This window comes from Rana temporaria, chromosome 8, assembly GCF_905171775.1.
Source record: "Rana temporaria chromosome 8, aRanTem1.1, whole genome shotgun sequence".
NCBI lineage: Eukaryota > Metazoa > Chordata > Amphibia > Anura > Ranidae > Rana > Rana temporaria.
The window spans coordinates 189,275,413-189,296,430 of NC_053496.1; the positions used below are offsets into that span (position 1 = coordinate 189,275,413).

At 48.9% G+C, this 21,018-nt stretch overlaps 1 protein-coding gene and 1 long non-coding RNA gene across 2 annotated transcripts in view; one reads left to right on the top strand and one right to left on the bottom strand.

Annotated features, from left to right (window-relative positions):
* Positions 1–21,018, bottom strand: part of LOC120909737 — an 857,992-nt gene that overhangs the window by 774,456 nt on the left and 62,518 nt on the right. The window lies entirely within an intron of this gene.
* Positions 939–1,836, top strand: LOC120909745. The gene is made up of 3 exons (XR_005741368.1): positions 939–1,300; positions 1,397–1,529; positions 1,711–1,836. It is a non-coding gene; the product is annotated as an uncharacterized LOC120909745 (long non-coding RNA).

Here is a 21,018-nt window from a genome sequence, read left to right on the forward strand (position 1 = left end):
TGGAGACGAGTGAGGAAATGGATGTGTCACCTTATGGGTTTGTTAGTGACAATCCTCCACGTGAGTGAGGTCCGGGTGAACAGAATGTGGATTCCTCCTCCAAAAAAAAAAAACTAGGAGGGGTGAAAGGAAAGGCCCCCACTGTAATGCCTGTCCCCACCATCAACTACACCCCCACTTTATTGCCTTTCCCCACTATCAGCTACTCCCACTGTACTGCATGTTCTCATCAACAAATGCCCCCCGTACTGCCTCTCCCCATCATCAACTGACCCCACTGTATAGAGGAATCAGGACCTCCTTCCTCCTGCTGGTGACCCCTCTAGTGATATAAAGATCTATAGAGAGGAATCAGGACCTCCTTCCTCCTGCTGGTGACCCCTCTAGTGATATAAAGATCTATATAGAGGAATCAGGACCTCCTTCCTCCTGATGAAGACCCCTCTATTGATATAAAGATCTATATAGAGGAATCAGGACCTCCTTCCCCCTGCTGGTGACCCCTCTAGTGATATAAAGATCTATATAGAGGAATCAGGACCTCCTTCCTCCTGATGAAGACCCCTCTATTGATATAAAGATCTATATAGAGGAATCAGGACCTCCTTCTTCCTGATGAAGACCCCTCTAGTGATATAAAGATCTATATAGAGGAATCAGGACCTCCTTTCTCCTGATGAAGACCCCTCTAGTGATATAAAGATCTATATAGAGAAATCAGGACCTCCTTCCTCCTGATGAAGACCCCTCTAGTGATATAAAGATCTATATAGAGGAATCAGGACCTCCTTCCTCCTGATGAAGACCCCTCTAGTGATATAAAGATCTATATAGAGGAATCGGGACCTCCTTCCTCCTGTCGGTGACCCCTCTAGTGATATGGAATTTTATAACATTTTAATTAATTGGCACCATAGAATAGGGACTAGCCAGAGAGGGATCAAACTGACACCTCTGACCGACGTGAAGACATATTGCAGTGTATGTGAACCAATAGCTTGCTAGAAACATGTACAGGTATATAGCGGTGTGCGGAGGGTTAATTCAGAATGTTCAGCGATGGAACGCAAAGAAAAGGAACGCAACAGGAAGTGATGGAACGCAAAGACAGGAAGTGATGTAAGATGCCAAAAGGAAGTGATGTCACATTCAGACAGGAAGTTCCGGGTGAGAGGCGAGTCGGGAAGAAATAGAGAGGAGACATTTTTGGAATTGGCAGCAGAGGAGGAAAAAGCATTTTAGCCTTTTACGATCCGATCCGGGGGATCCCACCCAGGAAGATTACTTCATCTTTGATCAGGTAGCTGGGAATGAGGGTCTAGAATGGAAAAGTGACTAAACTGTATGAGATGATATCCCTTTTATGTAGTTATGGATATTATTTTTGTTAATTTAGCTGATGGACATCAACGTTGTGGTCAAAGAGGACGAAGAGGAGTCGTATGTGAGGGATGGTCTGCAGTCTACGGAGGAGGATGTGGAGATGGTGACGACTAAACAGGAAGAGTCTTCACTAAATTTCACCACAGGTGAGTGATAAAGAAATTTTCATTTTTCTTTTAGAAGGAATTGTGTTGATATTTGTGGTTACTTTTGTAAAAACAATGGAAGGAAAGTGGTGGAACCAGCTGGTGGAGAGAGAAGATCTGTGGTTAATCGGAGGTCACGGAGAATTCTGAACAACGTGTTTTTTCTTTTTTTAAACTGAAGTTTCATCATTACAAGAAGACAACTACGTACAATGAATGGAGGATCTGAAGACCTTCTCACTGTTGGGTAAGATTATCTCTACAAGGACGTCATGATGGACAATCAGCCGCCCCTCACATCACCGGGTAAGAGGAGACTTTATTGTAAAGGAGAGAGCAGTACGGAGGCTCCACCTAGATCCCCCATCATCTGATAAACACATAGAAACAATGTATTCAGTCAGTGTGTGTGTTTCCTACAGATGGATCCAGTAATGGGAACCCACCAGAGAGATGTCCCCGTCCTCTGTATTCCCGGGATTCCACACAGGAAGGTCACACCATCCCCCACCATCATCAGGTAGATGAGGAACAATCACTGATAGTATCATTAGGATCTGTACATTATCTGCATTGTTACCATTGATGTCATTTTATTCTATATTCAGAGTGGAGACCTGAGAGATCCTAAAGTTGAGGTTAAAGAAGAGATAAAGGAGGAGGATGATGAGGATGAGGTGATGGAGGAAGAACACACCATCCCCCACCATCATCAGGTAGATGAGGAACAATTATTGGTGGTTATGATTTATACACAAACATGTTTATTAAAATGAATGTTTTATTATATATTCAGAGTGGAAACCTCGGGGATGATAATATTGTTGGTAAAGAAGAGTATAAAGAGGAGGATGAGGAGTATGGAGTGATGGAGGAGTTTTCAGAAGGACACAAGGATATGATGGAGCCACCTAATACCAGGAACCCCCCAGAGAGATGTCCCCGTCCTCTGTATTCCCGGGATTCCACACAGGAAGGTCACACCATCCCCCACTGTTACAAGGTCGGTGGGGCGGAGCATCTAGAACATGGACTGGTGGAGATGATGTGTGGATTTTGTATGTAAGTTTATATCTTACAGATGATATTCTCTCTCATTCTCTTGGTTTAGAGTGGAGATCCAATCGATATAGAATTTGAGGTGAAATCAGAAGAAGAAGAGACGTATGTGAGGGATGATCAGCAGTCTATGGAGGAGGATGGAATAACGGGGACATTTATAGAGGAGGACACTCCTACAGAGATCAGCACAGGTGGGTCATTAACACTAAATCCATTCCTCCACCCATACTGCTCACTGATTGGTCCAGAGTAGGGCGGAAGTGAGAAGGAAATTGTCAAATAATAGTTTTATAATGGTCACCTCCCTGTATTGATACCTATCCTGTCCATCAGATCTTCTTTTTTCTCAGTTAGCTCTCTTCTTCATACACAGGTTGAGTCTTTCTTAGGTTGGTCCCTCTTTTTCGAGTAGACCAATCGCTATATGTTACCAGAAAGCTCTGTGCACGGGCTTTGCTGGGCTGAGAAAGTAATGCCGCGTACACACGACGGTTTTTCAGGTTGTAAAAAATGACGTTTATTTTTTTTAATGTCATTAAAAACAATCGTGTGTGGGCTCCAGAGCACTTTTCACGATGTATAAAATGGGCATTAAAAATTTCGAACATGCTCTAATTTTTCACAACGTTTTTAACGTCGATAATAAACGGTCGTGTGTGGGCTTTAACGACGTGAAAAAAAACGCACATGCTCAGAAGCAAGTTATGAGACGGGGGCGCTCGTTCTGGTAAAACTAGCGTTCATAATGGAGATCGCACATTCATCACGCTGTAACAGACGGAAAAGCGCGAATCGTTTTACTAACACGAAAGCAGCCCCAAGGGTGGCGCCATCCGCATGGAACCTCCCCTTTATAGTGCCGTCGTACGTGTTGTACGTCACCGCGCTTTGCTAGAGCATTTTTTTCACAATCGTGTGTAGGCAAGGCCATTTTAACGATTGGGTTGAAAAAAACGTCGTTTTTTCTAGACCATTAAAAACTTCATTTTTTACAACCCGAAAAAGGGTCGTGTGTACGCGGCATAAGAAGTAACGGAGAAAGAGAGCGAGTGACCAACTGATCTTTCCTGGAGAAAATGTTCCCTCCGGTGCTGCTCGTTGTCAGAAGCCTCGACCTTCGACGACTGATTCTGATGATGGAAGGGGGAGGGTCTGCCAGTCTGAACTCTGATCCTCCTCTATAGCGGGGATCACAAGACCGCCTCTCTAGGCTTGTAGTTGAATGAACAGCGTTCCTCTTTCAGTTCTCATAAATTCCCCAACTTTTTGGCATGAAAATAGAAGTTATCTGGGAGGAGGATTTAAGGCTTTTGGGGGGAAAAGTCCCACATGGTTGGGACCTCCACAGAGAACTCTTATCTTCCTGATCCAGATGGAATCTTGATGGAAGTGAAGGAACCCTCTCATATCTATTGATGGTGTTTTTATTATTTTCCCAGGACACGCCGTGGAGAAACCCTCGAAGGATCGTCTCGTTTTATCTCCAGGTTATAAAATGGAAGATGAGGAGATCACAGGAGGTTGTGGAGGAGAAAAGACAATGAGCTCCTCTATGGATGGAGGACTTCACAGTGCGGAGAGACCATGGAATCCCTCTGAGGAACCTCGTACTGTGAGCGGTGGTGGTGGAATTCAGGGGAAGGAGACATTTCCCTGTCCTGAATGTGGGGAAAGTTTTAGCTCTGAATCAGCTCTTACCGCTCATCAGAGATCTCACACGGGGCAGAAGACCCATTCCTGTCCTACGTGCGGGGAAGGTTTTCTTCGTAAATCTCATCTTAGTGTCCATAAAAGATTGCACACGGGGAGGAAGCTTCACTACTGCCCCAAGTGCAAAAAATGCTTTCTTAGAAAATCCGAACTGGTCCGACATCAAAGGTCCCACAAGGGTGAGAAGCCGCATTCCTGCCCTGAGTGCGGGAAATGTTTTTCACGTAAGTTCAACCTTTCTGTACATCAAGGATTGCACACGGGTTTGAAGCCGTATTCCTGCCCCGAGTGCGGGAAATGTTTTATACGTCAACTATTCCTCACGACACATCAGAGGTCTCACACTGGGGAGAAGCCGTATACCTGCCCTGAGTGCGGGAAATGTTTTGTCCGTAAACAACTTCTCCAAACCCATCAGAGGTCTCACACGGGGGAGAAGCCGTATCCCTGTCCGGAGTGCGGGAAATGCTTTTCGCAGAGGCCGCATCTTTCTGAACATCTGAAATGCCACACGGGGGAGAAGCCGTATTCCTGCCCTGAGTGCAGGAAACGCTTTGCCCGAAAATCACAACTTGACAAACATCAGAGATCTCACACGGGCGAGAGGCCGTATTCCTGTCCTGCGTGCGGGAAGTGTTTTACACAGAAGTCCCATCTTGCTAAACATCTGAGGACCCACCCAACCCTGCAGGTGTATTAGTGTCCGGAGTGCGGGAAATGACTTCTACGTGCCGTAACATCAGAGAGCTCACACTGGGAAGAAGCACACCTTCAGAAAAGGTGTGTGGATGGAGGAATCTCCCACTGGGCCAAGCTTCAGTCTCTTGCTAGTCGGCCCCACTGGCTCTCAATCTAAACAATACCGGCACCCAATCAGAATGTTCGGGTATTGTGAGGGCCGGCGGGGCCGACTAGCGAGGTATGGAAGCTTGGGCCAGTGGGAGATTCTTCCATCCACACAGTTCAGCTTAGATGGAGGAATCTGTTCCACTGGAGGAATCTGTTCCACTTTTTCCATCTGACCATAGAAAATCTGCAGATAATCTATAGGTGTATGGCCAGTCTGAAGCCTCGTACACCCGCTCGGTTTTATCGGCAAAAACTGCTGGCAGAGCTTTCTTGCCGAGTACACCGAGCCTGTGTATGAGGCTTTCCGGTTTCTCGTCAAGAAAACCGCCTAAAATCTCGACGAGAAAAATAGAGAACCTGCTCTCTACTTTCCCGTCGTGATTCTAAGCCGAGAAACCCGAGCGTGTGTATACTTACCTGTTGCCGTGGAAACCCGCGCATGCTCAAAATGGCTTCCTAGGCATAGGTAGGGTGCAGCAAGATGGCGGCGACGGCATCAAATGTGACGAGCGGCATGCTCGCCGTACGCAATGATGTCACCGCAGTTCTTTTGAATGGAGTGTCTGTACACTCGGGCGGCAAGAGATTCTTGTCAAGAATCTCGTCGGGAAAAACTACGTGACGAGATTCTTGCCCGTGTGTACGAGACTTTTTAATCTGCTAGGATAGAGGAGGAAAGGGTGTGTTCCTTCAGGACGACCATCTCCTGCAGTGTAATCTGATCTCCCCTGCTCTTCAGCAGTAGCCCGATATTAAGAAATCCTGATGAAAGAGGAGCTGGACATTTTTGATGGATAAAGAACAGACTACTATTGTACTCCTCAACAACTAACTCCCTGAAGAAGACTTGCGTTAGTCGAAACGTGTAGGGATTTAATCTGCTAGGATAGAGGAGGAAAGGGTGTGTTCCTTCAGGACGACCATCTCCTGCAGTGTAATCTGATCTCCCCTGCTCTTCAGCAGTAGCCTGATCTTAAGAAATCCTGATAAAGAAAGGGCTGGACGATTTTGATGGATAAAGAACAGACTACTATTGTACTCCTCAATAACTAACTCCCTGAAGAAGACTTGCGTTAGTCGAAACGTGTAGGGATTTAATATGCTAGGATAGAGGAGGAAAGGGTGTGTTCCTTCAGGACGACCATCTCCTGCAGTGTAATCTGATCTCCCCTACTCTTCAGCACTAGCCTGATATTAAGAAATCCTGATGAAAGAAGAGCTGGACATTTTTGATGGCTAAAGAACAGACTACTATTGTACTCCTCAATAACTAACTCCCTGACGAAGACTTGCGTTAGTCGAAACGCGTAGGGATTTAATATGCTAGGATAGAGGAGGAAAGGGTGTGTTCCTTCAGGACGACCATCTCCTGCAGTGTAATCTGATCTCCCCTGCTCTTCAGCAGTAGCCTGATATTAAGAAATCCTGATGAAAGAAGAGCTGGACATTTTTAATGGATAAAGAACAGACTACTATTGTACTCCTCAATAACTAACTCCCTGAAGAAGACTTGCGTTAGTCGAAACGCGTAGGGAGGGGGTTTTGTGTCATAGCACTGCTCTTTTGAGGAATGACATCATGTACATTTTCAGTTTTTTTTACCTGTATGGCTCAGAAGTGAGAAGCTCAGTGTTGCGGTTTACGCCATCGGCCTGCGTAGAGGGCGTCATCGGATCGTAGAAGGTCATCTGTTGATTGAACGTGAACTTTCCCGATGTAACATTTCATATGAAACGCAATAAAAGGCTTATTTCTTAATATGAAACAAAATATATATTCCTAAAAATAGTTCTATTGTTTGTAAGTTGATCGATTAGCTTTGAGTTTAGAAATTAACTCTACAAGGAAAACGAGAAAAAAGGGGAAAATTGGGCGGGGCTTCGGAGGCACCAAAAGACACTTGGGGTGGGAACAATGGTTTTGAATGAAAGAATGTTATTGATACAAACATTAAAAATCCTGTTTTGTGGAGGATCGTCACCATTCACCAGGAACATTTTGTATTGGGTCTTTTTTTGGGGGGTCTTTTGGTTGGACAATCCCTTTTGCCTCGGTCTGAACTTGCCCGGTCAGTGGATTCTTACTAGTGGAGCCACGATATTTCTTCTGGGTCTACTGGTGAGTTTGGGTTGGCTGTGTCTACTGGTGAGTATGGGTTGGCTGTGTCTACTGGTGGGTATGGGTTGGCTGTGTCTACTGGTGAGTTTGGGTTGGCCGTGTCTACTGGTGAACTTAGGTTGGCTGTGTCTACTGGTGAGTTTGGGTTGGCCGTGTCTACTGGTGAGTTTGGGTTGGCTGTGTCTACTGATGAACTTGGGTTGGCTGTGTCTATTCGTAAGATTATGTTGGCTGTGTCTACTGGTGAGTTTGGGTTGGTTGTGTCTACTGGTGAGTTTGGGTTGGCCGTGTCTACTGGTGAACTTGGGTTGGCCGTGTCTACTGGTGAACTTGGGTTGGCCGTGTCTACTGGTGAACTTGGGTTGGCCGTGTCTACTGGTGAACTTGGGTTGGCCGTGTCTACTGGTGAACTTGGGTTGGCCGTGTCTACTGGTGAACTTAGGTTGGCCGTGTCTACTGGTGAACTTAGGTTGGCCGTGTCTACTGGTGAACTTAGATTGGCTGTGTCTACTGCTGAGTTTGGGTTGGCTGTTTTCTACTGATGAACTTGGGTTGGCTGTGTCTACCGGTGAGCTTAAGTTGGCCGTGTCTACTGGTGAACTTGGGTTGGTTGTGTCTACGGGTGAACTTGGGTTGGTTGTGTCTACGGGTGAACTTGGGTTGGCTGTGTCTACTGGTGAACTGAGGTTGGCCGTGTCTACGGGTGAGCTTGGGTTGGCCGTGTCTACGGGTGAACTGAGGTTGGTTGTGTCTACTGGTGAACTTGGGTTGGTTGTGTCTACTGGTGAACTTGGGTTGGTTGTGTCTACGGGTGAACTTGGGTTGGCTGTGTCTACTGGTGAGTTTGGGTTGGCTGTGTCTACTGGTGAAATTAGGTTGGCCGTGTCTACTGGTGAACTTGGGTTGGCTGTGTCTGCTGGTGAGCTTAAGTTGGCCGTGTCTATTCGTGAGATTATGTTGGCTGTGTCTACTGGTGAGTTTAGGTTGGCTGTGTCTACTGGTGAACTTGGGTTGGCTGTGTCTACTGGTGAGCTTAGGTTGGCTGTGTCTACTGGTGAACTTGGGTTGGCTGTGTCTACTGGTGAACTTGGGTTGGCTGTGTCTACTGGTGAGTTTGGATTGGCTGTGTCTACTGGTGAGATTAGGTTGGCCGTGTCTATTCGTGAGATTATGTTGGCTGTGTCTACGGGTGAACTTGGGTTGGCTGTGTCTACTGGTGAACTTGGGTTGGTTGTGTCTACGGGTGAACTTGGGTTGGCTGTGTCTACTGGTGAACTGAGGTTGGTTGTGTCTACGGGTGAGCTTGGGTTGGCCGTGTCTACGGGTGAACTGAGGTTGGTTGTGTCTACTGGTGAACTTGGGTTGGTTGTGTCTACGGGTGAACTTGGGTTGGCTGTGTCTACTGGTGAGTTTGGGTTGGCTGTGTCTACTGGTGAAATTGGGTTGGCCGTGTCTGCTGGTGAGCTTAAGTTGGCCGTGTCTATTCGTGAGATTATGTTGGCTGTGTCTACTGGTGAGTTTAGGTTGGCTGTGTCTACTGGTGAACTTGGGTTGGCTGTGTCTACTGGTGAGCTTAGGTTGGCTGTGTCTACTGGTGAACTTGGGTTGGCTGTGTCTACTGGTGAGTTTGGGTTGGCTGTGTCTACTGGTGAACTTGGGTTGGCTGTGTCTACTGGTGAGCTTAGGTTGGCTGTGTCTACTGGTGAACTTGGGTTGGCTGTGTCTACTGGTGAGCTTAGGTTGGCTGTGTCTACTGGTGAACTTGGGTTGGCTGTGTCTACTGGTGAGCTTAGGTTGGCTGTGTCTACTGGTGAACTTAGGTTGGCTGTGTCTACTGGTGAACGTGGGTTGGCTGTGTCTACTGGTGAGTTTGGATTGGCTGTGTCTACTGGTGAACTTAGGTTGGCTGTGTCTACTGGTGAGATTAGGTTGGCCGTGTCTATTCGTGAGATTATGTTGGCTGTGTCTACTGGTGAGATTAGGTTGGCCGTGTCTATTCGTGAGATTATGTTGGCTGTGTCTACGGGTGAACTTGGGTTGGCCGTGTCTACTGGTGAGATTAGATTGGCTGTGTCTACTGGTGAACTTGGGTTGGCTGTGTCTACTGGTGAGTTTGGGTTGGCTGTGTCTACTGGTGAACTTGGGTTGGCTGTGTCTACTGGTGAGTTTGGGTTGGCTGTGTCTACTGGTGAACTTGGGTTGGCTGTGTCTACTGGTGAGCTTAGGTTGGCTGTGTCTACTGGTGAACTTGGGTTGGCTGTGTCTACTGGTGAGCTTAGGTTGGCTGTGTCTACTGGTGAACTTGGGTTGGCTGTGTCTACTGGTGAACTTGGGTTGGCTGTGTCTACTGGTGAGTTTGGGTTGGCTGTGTCTACTGGTGAGTTTGGGTTGGCTGTGTCTACTGGTGAACTTGGGTTGGCTGTGTCTACTGGTGAGCTTAGGTTGGCTGTGTCTACTGGTGAGTTTGGGTTGGCTGTGTCTACTGGTGAACTTGGGTTGGCTGTGTCTACTGGTGAACTTGGGTTGGTTGTGTCTACTGGTGAGTTTGGATTGGCTGTGTCTACAGGTGAACTTGGGTTGGTTGTGTCTACTGGTGAACTTGGGTTGGCTGTGTCTACTGGTGAGCTTGGGTTGGCTGTGTCTACTGGTGAGCTTGGGTTGGCTGTGTCTACTGGTGAACTTGGGTTGGCTGTGTCTACTGGTGAGTTTAGGTTGGCTGTGTCTACTGGTGAGTTTGGATTGGCTGTGTCTACTGGTGAGTTTTGGTTAGTTGTGGATTGTCTCTTGCCACGTCACCTGCCACACGTTTGTCACTTGCCTGTCTGCCATGCGTAGCGGATTGCCACTTGCCATGTTACCTGCCACAAGTTTGCAATTGCCCTGTTGCCTCCCCCTGGATCCGCCCCTGCTCCTGTAAGCAACGATCTGCCTGCAATGCAGAGAGGAGAACAGAGACCCAGTGATGACATCACTAAATCTAAAATAAAGTATGAAAGAAAAAAATAATGGTCAGTCCGACCCAATTGGACCCTCCATTCAACTCTACGGTAAGGAGCGGCAGATGTAAACCGACTTGTGTCCTCCAATCCGATCCGAGTATAGTGGGCTGTGTCCGTGTCCGCGCGGTGGCCCTTAAGTGGCCCTCACCCTTCAAAGGGGGCGTTCACCTACACCAATAGGAAAGCACATCCGCTCGTTTTCCTACAACTGGGACCCTCCTTGGTTTTACTTGGACTCTTTTAAGTTCACGAAGAAGCAGAGGCTGCATGGAGTGAAGCAGAGGCCGCATGGAGTAAAGCAGAGGCCGCATGGAGTGAAGCAGAGGCTTTATGGAGTGAAGCAGAGGCTTTATGGAGTGAAGCAGAGGCTGCATGGAGTGAAGCAGAGGCTGCATGGAGTAAAGCAGAGGCCGCATGGAGTGAAGCAGAGGCCGCATGGAGTGAAGCAGAGGCTGCGTGGAGTGAAGCAGAGGCTGCGTGGAGTGAAGCAGAGGCTGCGTGGAGTAAAGCAGAGGCTTTATGGAGTGAAGCATAGGCTGTATGGAATAAAGCAGAGGCTGCATGGAGTGAAGCAGAGGCTGCATGGAGTGAAGCGACAGAGACTGCATGGAGTGAAGCAGAGGCTGCATGGAGTAAAGCAGAGGCTGCATGGAGTGAAGCAGAGGCTGCATGGAGTGAAGCAGCAGAGGCTGCATGGAGTGAAGCAGAGGCCGCATGGAGTGAAGCAGAGGCCGCACGGAGTGAAGCAGAGGCCGCACGGAGTGAAGCAGAGGCTGCATGGAGTGAAGCAGAGGCCGCACGGAGTGAAGCAGAGGCCGCACGGAGTGAAGCAGAGGCTGCACAGAGTGAAGCAGAGGCTGCACGGAGTAAAGCAGAGGCTGCACAGAGTGAAGCAGAGGCTGCACGGAGTAAAGCAGAGGCTGCATGGAGTGAAGCAGAGGCTGCATGGAGTGAAGCCTGGAAACCAAAGACTGTCTACAAGTCGGTCAGAGACAAAGACAGTAGAGGCTGTTCCCGGGGTCTCCCTCTCACCACTTACAAGGTGGTCTGGAGGAATGGGCACAAAGATCTGGCATGGGTGGCCGCCCCAGGAAGGTTCCCTTCGAGGACTTTCATGCATCCGGGAAACCGGTCCCAATACAGGCCCCGCCCCTTCTACGTCATAAAAGAAGGCATTGCTTCGTAGACATGTGCGGAACGGGAAAAAAAAAAATTTGCTTTGTTTCTATTCGTTATTTACATAAATTTGTTTTAATTTCTTTTTGGGATTGGTTTCGTTTATTCGTTTTCGAAACAATTTCGAAAGGTTTTCTAATTTCCAAAAAGAATAAAATAGAATAGAAAAAAAGGAATAGAATAGAAAATATATTTTTTTTTCTATCCTGTTCCTTTATTTTCTAGTTTATTTTATTCTCTTTGGAAATTGGAAAACTATTAAAATTCGAAAGATATTCGAATTTCGTCCGAATTCGATTTTCGTTATTTTAGATTCGTTTCAAATTCGGTACTCTTCTAATTACGAAAATTTGTCCGAATTTTTATTGGGAACTAAATGAACTGCACATGTCTGCTGCTTCGCATATCTTCTGGGAAGGGAACCTTCAGACGGGACCTGCTGAGGGCCCCCGAGAACCAGAGGTCCATTGTGAACGGTCACAGACCCTCATGGTGGAGCATCTCATCCCCCGGGAGAGGAGGTCCATTGTGAACGGTCACAGACCCTCATGGTGGAGCATCTCATTCCCCCGGGAGAGGAGGTCCATTGTGAACGGTCACAGACCCTCATGGTGAAGCATCTCATCCCCCGGGAGAGGAGGTCCATTGTGAACGGTCACAGACCCTCATGGTGGAGCATCTCATCCCCCGGGAGAGGAGGTCCATTGTGAACGGTCACAGACCCTCATGGTGAAGCATCTCATCCCCCGGGAGAGGAGGTCCATTGTGAACGGTCACAGACCCTCATGGTGAAGCATCTCATCCCCCCGGGAGAGGAGGTCCATTGTGAACGGTCACAGACCCTCATGGTGGAGCATCTCATCCTCCGGGAGAGGAGGTCCATTGTGAACGGTCACAGACCCTCATGGTGGAGCATCTCATCCCCCGGGAGAGGAGGTCCATTGTGAACGGTCACAGACCCTCATAGTGGAGCATCTCATCCCCCGGGAGAGGAGGTCCATTGTGAACGGTCACAGACCCTCATGGTGGAGCATCTCATCCCCCGGGAGAGGAGGTCCATTGTGAACGGTCACAGACCCTCATGGTGGAGCATCTCATCCCCCGGGAGAGGAGGTCCATTGTGAACGGTCACAGACCCTCATGGTGGAGCATCTCATCCCCCGGGAGAGGAGGTCCATTGTGAACGGTCACAGACCCTCATGGTGAAGCATCTCATCCCCCGGGAGAGGAGGTCCATTGTGAACGGTCACAGACCCTCATGGTGGAGCATCTCATCCCCCGGGAGAGGAGGTCCATTGTGAACGGTCACAGACCCTCATGGTGGAGCATCTCATCCCCCGGGAGAGGAGGTCCATTGTGAACGGTCACAGACCCTCATGGTGAAGCATCTCATCCCCCGAGAGAGGAGGTCCATTGTGAACGGTCACAGACCCTCATGGTGAAGCATCTCATCCCCCGGGAGAGGAGGTCCATTGTGAACGGTCACAGACCCTCATGGTGGAGCATCTCATCCCCCGGGAGAGGAGGTCCATTGTGAACGGTCACAGACCCTCATGGTGAAGCATCTCATCCCCCGGGAGAGGAGGTCCATTGTGAACGGTCACAGACCCTCATGGTGGAGCATCTCATCCCCCGGGAGAGGAGGTCCATTGTGAACGGTCACAGACCCTCATGGTGGAGCATCTCATCCCCCCGGGAGAGGAGGTCCATTGTGAACGGTCACAGACCCTCATGGTGGAGCATCTCATTCCCCCGGGAGAGGAGGTCCATTGTGAACGGTCACAGACCCTCATGGTGGAGCATCTCATCCCCCGGGAGAGGAGGTCCATTGTGAACGGTCACAGACTGGAGACTATAACCTCATGAGCAAGAGGACTTCTGAGAAGCTTTCCCCTCCCCCACTCTCCTTTATGTGTCACTGTCTTTGTCCTTTCAATAAAGCTTCGGGCCTGTGAGCTCCCCCCCCCCCTCCTCTCCCCATCACACTTGGTTCTTATTGAAATGCTAATTGAAGTTCTCCGTCCAGTCCTCCTCCTCCCCCCCCCCCCCCCGTTGTCTAACTATAGATCTCCGTTTGTCCCGAGCAATGTGTGACTCCTGGAAGTCAAGAGTCTCAGTGGCCTCTACTGGAAGTCCGCTCCGAGCATCCACTACTCTTTTGGTAAAATAATATTTTTTCTAAGTTTGTCACTTTTTTGTCTTTTTTTGTTGTGCACGTTTTGTCACTGTGTGATTAGTAGGGTGCGGGTCCTCGGGCCAGCCCTGAACGTCTTGGGAGTGGGTGGACATGGCCTTCTGGCTTAGTTCGCCTGCTCTCATGGGGTCTCCCTTCGGGGGAGCCCCACCTAGTACTGGGAGGGTTCTGTTTCGGCAGACCCTCCAAGGAAGTTGGGTCCGTGTCCGCTTCGGTTGCTCGGACCACAGTACCTCAGTCCCTGTCTGGAGCCTAACGCCCCGGGGGATCAGGGTTTGGGTCCCTCTTCACAGGAGGACCACTTGACGTTGTACCCGTCTGCACGTTTTTGTGAACACTCTTTATGTGTGTGCACATTTTTTCTGCACCGGGTGGAGTTTTTGGGTGTGTTCACACGCCATAGGCTTTTCAAAAAAAAAAAAATATATATATATTTTTTCTAAGTTTAGCGTTGAACTTTCCTTCTGCTAGTTGGGAGGTCAAGTTCTTCATCCTCATAATGACAATCCGGTCCTCCTGGACCTCCTTCGTGGAGATAAGTACGTAACTCATCTATATTGGGGCAGCACAGTGGTGTAGTGGTTAGCGCTTTCACCTAGCAGCAAAAGGGTCGCTGGTTCGTATCCCGATCACAACATCATCTGCCTGGAGTTTGCGTGGGTTTCCTCCGGGTACTCCGGCTTCCCCCCACACCCCAAAGACATGCTGGTAGGTAAATCGGATCCTGCCTAAATTGGCCCAAGCACGTTGGAACCCTTCGGGGTAAGACCACGCTATATCAAGATACCTCTCAACTCATATGGCTGCAGTTGTCCCCTACCAACTCTGAGAGCAAGACCTGAGCAATCGCATAACCACCGATTACTCCGTTCTCATCTCCAGTAAGCAGAGAGCTGTAACTGTCAGTCACCACTCTCTGCTCTGGACCCCCATCAATCACCTACATAGGGAGAAACACAGACCAGACGCCACCAGGGGGCGCTCACCTACACTGGGAGGAACACAGACCAGATGCCACCGGGGGGCACTCACCTACATAGGGCGAAACACAGACCAGACACCACCAGGGGGCACTCACCTACATAGGGCGAAACACAGACCAGACACCACCAGGGGGCGCTCACCTACACTGGGAGGAACACAGACCAGACACCACCAGGGGGCACTCACCTACACTGGGAGAAACACAGACCAGACACCACCAGGGGGCACTCACCTACACTGGGAGGAACACAGACCAGACACCACCAGGGGGCACTCACCTACACTGGGAGAAACACAGACCAGACACCACCAGGGGGCACTCACCTACACTGGGAGGAACACAGACCAGACACCACACTGGGAGGAACACAGACCAGACACCACCAGGGGCACTCACCTACACTGGGAGGAACACAGACCAGGGGGCACTCACCTACACTGGGAGGAACACAGACCAGACACCACCAGGGGGCACTTACCTACATAGGGAGAAACACAGACCAGACACCACCAGGGGGCCCTCACCTACACTGGGAGGAACACAGACCAGACGCCACCAGGGGGCACTCACCTACACTGGGAGGAACACAGACCAGACACCACCAGGGGGCACTCACCTACACTGGGAGGAACACAGACCAGACACCACCAGGGGGCACTCACCTACACTGGGAGGAACACAGACCAGACACCACCAGGGGGCACTTACCTACATAGGGAGAAACACAGACCAGACACCACCAGGGGGCACTCACCTACACTGGGAGGAACACAGACCAGACACCACCAGGGGGCACTCACCTACACTGGGAGAAACACAGACCAGACACCACCAGGGGGCACTCACCTACACTGGGAGGAACACAGACCAGACACCACACTGGGAGGAACACAGACCAGACACCACCAGGGGCACTCACCTACACTGGGAGGAACACAGACCAGGGGGCACTCACCTACACTGGGAGGAACACAGACCAGACACCACCAGGGGGCACTTACCTACATAGGGAGAAACACAGACCAGACACCACCAGGGGGCCCTCACCTACACTGGGAGGAACACAGACCAGACGCCACCAGGGGGCACTCACCTACACTGGGAGGAACACAGACCAGACGCCACCAGGGGGCACTCACCTACACTGGGAGGAACACAGACCAGACACCACCAGGGGGCACTCACCTACACTGGGAGGAACACAGACCAGACACCACCAGGGGGCACTCACCTACACTGGGAGGAACACAGACCAGATGCCACCAGGGGGCACTCACCTACACTGGGAGGAACACAGACCAGACACCACCAGGGGGCACTCACCTACACTGGGAGGAACACAGACCAGATGCCACCAGGGGGCACTCACCTACACTGGGAGGAACACAGACCAGACACCACCAGGGGGCACTCACCTACACTGGGAGGAACACAGACCAGACACCACCAGGGGGCACTCACCTACACTGGGAAAAACACAGACCAGACACCACCAGGGGGCACTCACCTACACTGGGAGGAACACAGACCAGACACCACCAGGGGGCGCTCACTTACACTGGGAGGAACACAGACCAGACACCACCAGGGGGCACTCACCTACACTGGGAGGAACACAGACCAGGGGGCACTCACCTACACTGGGAGGAACACAGACCAGGGGGCACTCACCTACACTGGGAGGAACACAGACCAGATGCCACCAGGGGGCACTCACCTACACTGGGAGGAACACAGACCAGACACCACCAGGGGGCACTCACCTACACTGGGAGGAACACAGACCAGACACCACCAGGGGGCGCTCACCTACACTGGGAGGAACACAGACCAGACACCACCAGGGGGCACTCACCTACACTGGGAGGAACACAGACCAGGGGGCACTCACCTACACTGGGCGAAACACAGACCAGACACCACCAGGGGGCGCTCACCTACACTGGGCGAAACACAGACCAGATGCCACCAGGGGGCACTCACCTACACTGGGAGGAACACAGACCAGGGGGTACTCACCTACACTGGGATGAACACAGACCAGACACCACCAGGGGGCGCTCACCTACACTGGGAGGAACATAGACCAGGGGGCACTTACCTACACTGGGAGGGAAACCAACCAGACTTCAGATTTAGAATACTTTATGAATCCCAAGGGATATTACTTAGGTACAGTAACATTGAACAAAGATAAAATCACAATAACAAGACACAACAATAAAATAACCACAATCAATATCGACTAAAAGAATACCGTACTGTAATCAGCCCTACCATCCTATTACAATACTACGTAGACTAAATAACACAGATTGGGAAATAAAATAACAGGAAATCAAACTACGAACGTACAATTATTTCACCACTTCCTCGAAAATGACCCCCAAATCATGACACAAAGGTAGCCTAAAACCAACATAATATAAAAACGACATAAAAATCTGGATCATAAACCAGATGAAATCCTCCCAACCAGACACGAGGGAGGAGGGGACAGGAAATGGTGGAAGAAATGTTCGTTCAAGTATTCTATATAAAAAAAAAAAAAATTGGCACTCTGCACCATAGAGTAGAGACTGGCTTGGCCAGATAGGGATGTGACCAGTACTACGTATTTCTATATATATGACCCAAGAATCTCCGGATTTATACGATGCTCAGCTAGAGCCGTGTGCGGGTGGAGAGCCGTGTGCAAAGGGTTAAATCCGAGAGTTCAGCAATGGAACGCAAACACAGGAAGTGATGTAGGATGCCAGCAGGAAGTGATGTCAGGTACAGACAGGAAGCTCTGGGTGAAAGGTCAGCAGGGAGGAAGTAGGGAGGAGACTTTGTTGGAATTGGCAGTAGAGGAGGTAAAAACATTTCAGCCTTTACGACCCCCCCCAACATCATTCCCGTCATAACATAACCCAGATAACTCTTCATTGTCCATCTACAGGAGGAACAACCGAACCCCGGACTATGGAGGAGAAGCCGAGCCACACGTCCAACAACATACTGGACCTGACTCTGGAGATCGTCTACCTGCTGACCGGAGAGGTGAGGGGGATTCTGGGAGGTCACATAACATCACTCTTATCTCTATTAATAAAACGCAGACCTGACCGGAGAGGTGAGGAGGATTCTGGGAATGTATATATTGATAATGATCTCTGTTCTTCTGCTCAGGATTATGAAATGGTGAAGAAGGCATCTAGTGACAGCTCTCCCGATGTGTCGCCCCTCATGACAATGACCCCACCGGACTCCCTGACACCCAATACAAACAATGACAAGAAGATTCTAGAAGTCATCAAGAAGATGATCAAGCTGTTGACAGGGGAGGTGAGGAGGATTCTGGGACATCCAGTAACAGGCAAGGGATATGCCGGGGTAAGGATTAATGATGTCACTGTCTATTTCTCCATGGAGGAGTGGGAGTATTTAGAAGGACACAAGGATCTCTACAAGGACGTCATGATGGAGGATCACCCGAAGGATCTGAACAAGAATCTCATGATAGACGAACTCCAGAAACCACAGAAAGATAATAAGAAAGTCGTGAAGGAGGACCACCAGAACCTTCCGTCTCTGGGTAAGAGGAGACTCTATTGTAGACGAGGGGCTGTAGGCTCCACCTAGATCCCCCATCATCTGATAAACACATAGAAACAATGTATTCAGTCAGTGTGTGTGTTTCCTACAGATGGATCCAGTAATGGGAACCCACCAGAGAGATGTCCCCGTCCTCTGTATTCCCGGGATAATGACTCCATCTTTGATCAGGTAGATGAAGAATGAAGGTTTGGGATGTAAAAGAGACTCTAAACTGTATGAGATGATATTTCTTTTATGTCGTTTCATCATTTCATCATATGGAGATAACTTTTTGTTAATTTTAGCTTGAAGAACTGATGGACATCAACGTTAAGGTCAAAAGGGTAGAAGAAGAAGAGACGTATGTGAGGGACGGTCAGCAGTCTACGGAGGAGGATGTGGTGATGGTCACAGGTGAGGAATGAACACATTTTTTCTTCTTTTCTAGAAGGAATTTCTATTGAACTTTTATAAAAATTTTAGAAATACAGGAATCAGTCGGTTGGGAGACGAGGTCTATGGCCAATGAGAGGCCACGCTGTATGTGCGTCGAGAATTCCAATATACAGTGGAACCGTTCCAGGAGAATGCTCGTAATCCAAAGTACTCGCATATCAAAGCGAGTTTCCCCATTGAGGTCAATGGAAGCGAAAATAATTTGTTCTGCATTGACTTCAATGGCATGCAATACAGCATGCGGCCAGAGTTGGGGGGGTGCCGGAGAGCCTCGGAAACAGCCGGAAAGGCCAGAGAACAGCTCGGCAAACCTCAGAAAGACTTTGTTCCCGAGAATTGCCAAGATCAGCAGAGCTGTCCTCGGGCCTCTCCGAGCATGTCCGAACGCCGCCGATCAGTGACGTTTGGCTCTGCTCGGCTCCGGCCCCCCCCACCTCAGGCCAAACGCGGTACTGCACGCTTTGGCCTGAATCGTGCTTGTCTTGCGAGACGACACTCGCAAACCAAGTTAGGATTTTTAAAAATACAGTGCTTGTATTGCAAAAAGCTTGTTAACCACGTTACTCGCAATTCGAGGTTCCACTGTACTGGAATAAGTTGGTGAGGAGAAAAGGTCTATGGCCAATGAGAGACCACGCTGTATGTGTGTCGAGAATTCCAATACACAGATTCATTTTTCTAAAACGGAATCTTCCAACATTAAAAGAAGACGAGGAAGTTTTGAGGATCTGTAGACCTTCAGGTAAGATTATCTCTACAAGGACGTCATGATGGACAATCAGCCGCCCCTCACATCACCGGGTAAGAGGAGACTTTATTGTAAAGGAGAGAGCAGTACGGAGGCTCCACCTAGATCCCCCATCATCTGATAAACACATAGAAACAATGTATTCAGTCAGTGTGTGTGTTTCCTACAGATGGATCCAGTAATGGGAACCCACCAGAGAGATGTCCCCGTCCTCTGTATTCCCGGGATTCCACACAGGAAGGTCACACCATCCCCCACCATCATCAGGTAGATGAGGAACAATTATTGGTAGTTATGACTTCTACACAATCGTGTTCGTTACAATGAATGTTTTATCTTATATTCAGAGTGGAAAGTTCCAGGGTTATAATATTGTTGTAAAAGAAGAGTTTAAAGAGGAGGATGAGGAGTATGGAGTGATGAAGGAGCTTTCTGAAGAACACAAGGAGGTTATGAAGAAGCCAACTAAAAAGATAAACTTACCAAAAAGATGTTCCAGTCCTCTGGACTCCGGGGATTCCACACCAGAAGGTCTTCGCTACACACAATTTTCTCAGGTAGAAAGAGACGAATGAGTTGGTGTGAAATGACCTTCTTTTCTGTGGAGCCGGATGATATTTAATTTTGTTAATTTAGACTGAAGATCTGAGTGATATGAAAATCGAGATCAAAGAGGAAGGAGAGACGTATGCGATGGGTGATCTGTCTACAGAGGAGGACGGGACAGCGGTGACGGTTAAAGAGGAGGACTCTTCTCTAGATATAAGCTCAGGTGAGTAATGAAAACCAAATCTCGAAACTGATACAGCAAACCATGACATCACCGAGATTGGACTGATCTATAAACTGTAGACTGGGAAATTAGAATTGGTGCAAAACACCATTTGAGATATTGTAGTGTTCCCAACAAATGAGGAGGAGATACTGTACACCATATGAAAGGTCCTCCTCCATTCCCCCAATATAACGTCATGTTCCCAACAAATGAGGAGGAGATACTGTACACCATATGAAAGGTCCTCCTCCATTCCTCCAATATAACGTCATGTTCCCAACAAATGAGGAGGAGATACTGTACACCATATGAAAGGTCCTCCTCCATTCCCCCAATATAACGTCATGTTCCCAACAAATGAGGAGGAGATACTGTACACCATATGAAAGGGCCATCCCCATTCCCCCAATATAACGTCATGTTCCCAACAAATGAGGAGGAGATACTGTACACCATATGAAAGGTCCTCCTCCATTCCTCCAATATAACGTCATGTTCCCAACAAATGAGGAGGAGATACTGTACACCATATGAAAGGTCCATCTCCATTCCTCAATATAACATCATGTTCCCAACAAATGAGGAGGAGATACTGTACACCATATGAAAGGTCCTCCTCCATTCCCCCAATATAACGTCATGTTCCCAACAAATGAGGAGGAGATACTGTACACCATATGAAAGGTCCTCCTCCATTCCTCCAATATAACGTCATGTTCCCAACAAATGAGGAGGAGATACTGTACACCATTTGAAAGGTCCTCCTCCATTCTTCCAATATAACGTCATGTTCCCAACAAATGAGGAGGAGATACTGTACACCATATGAAAGGTCCAT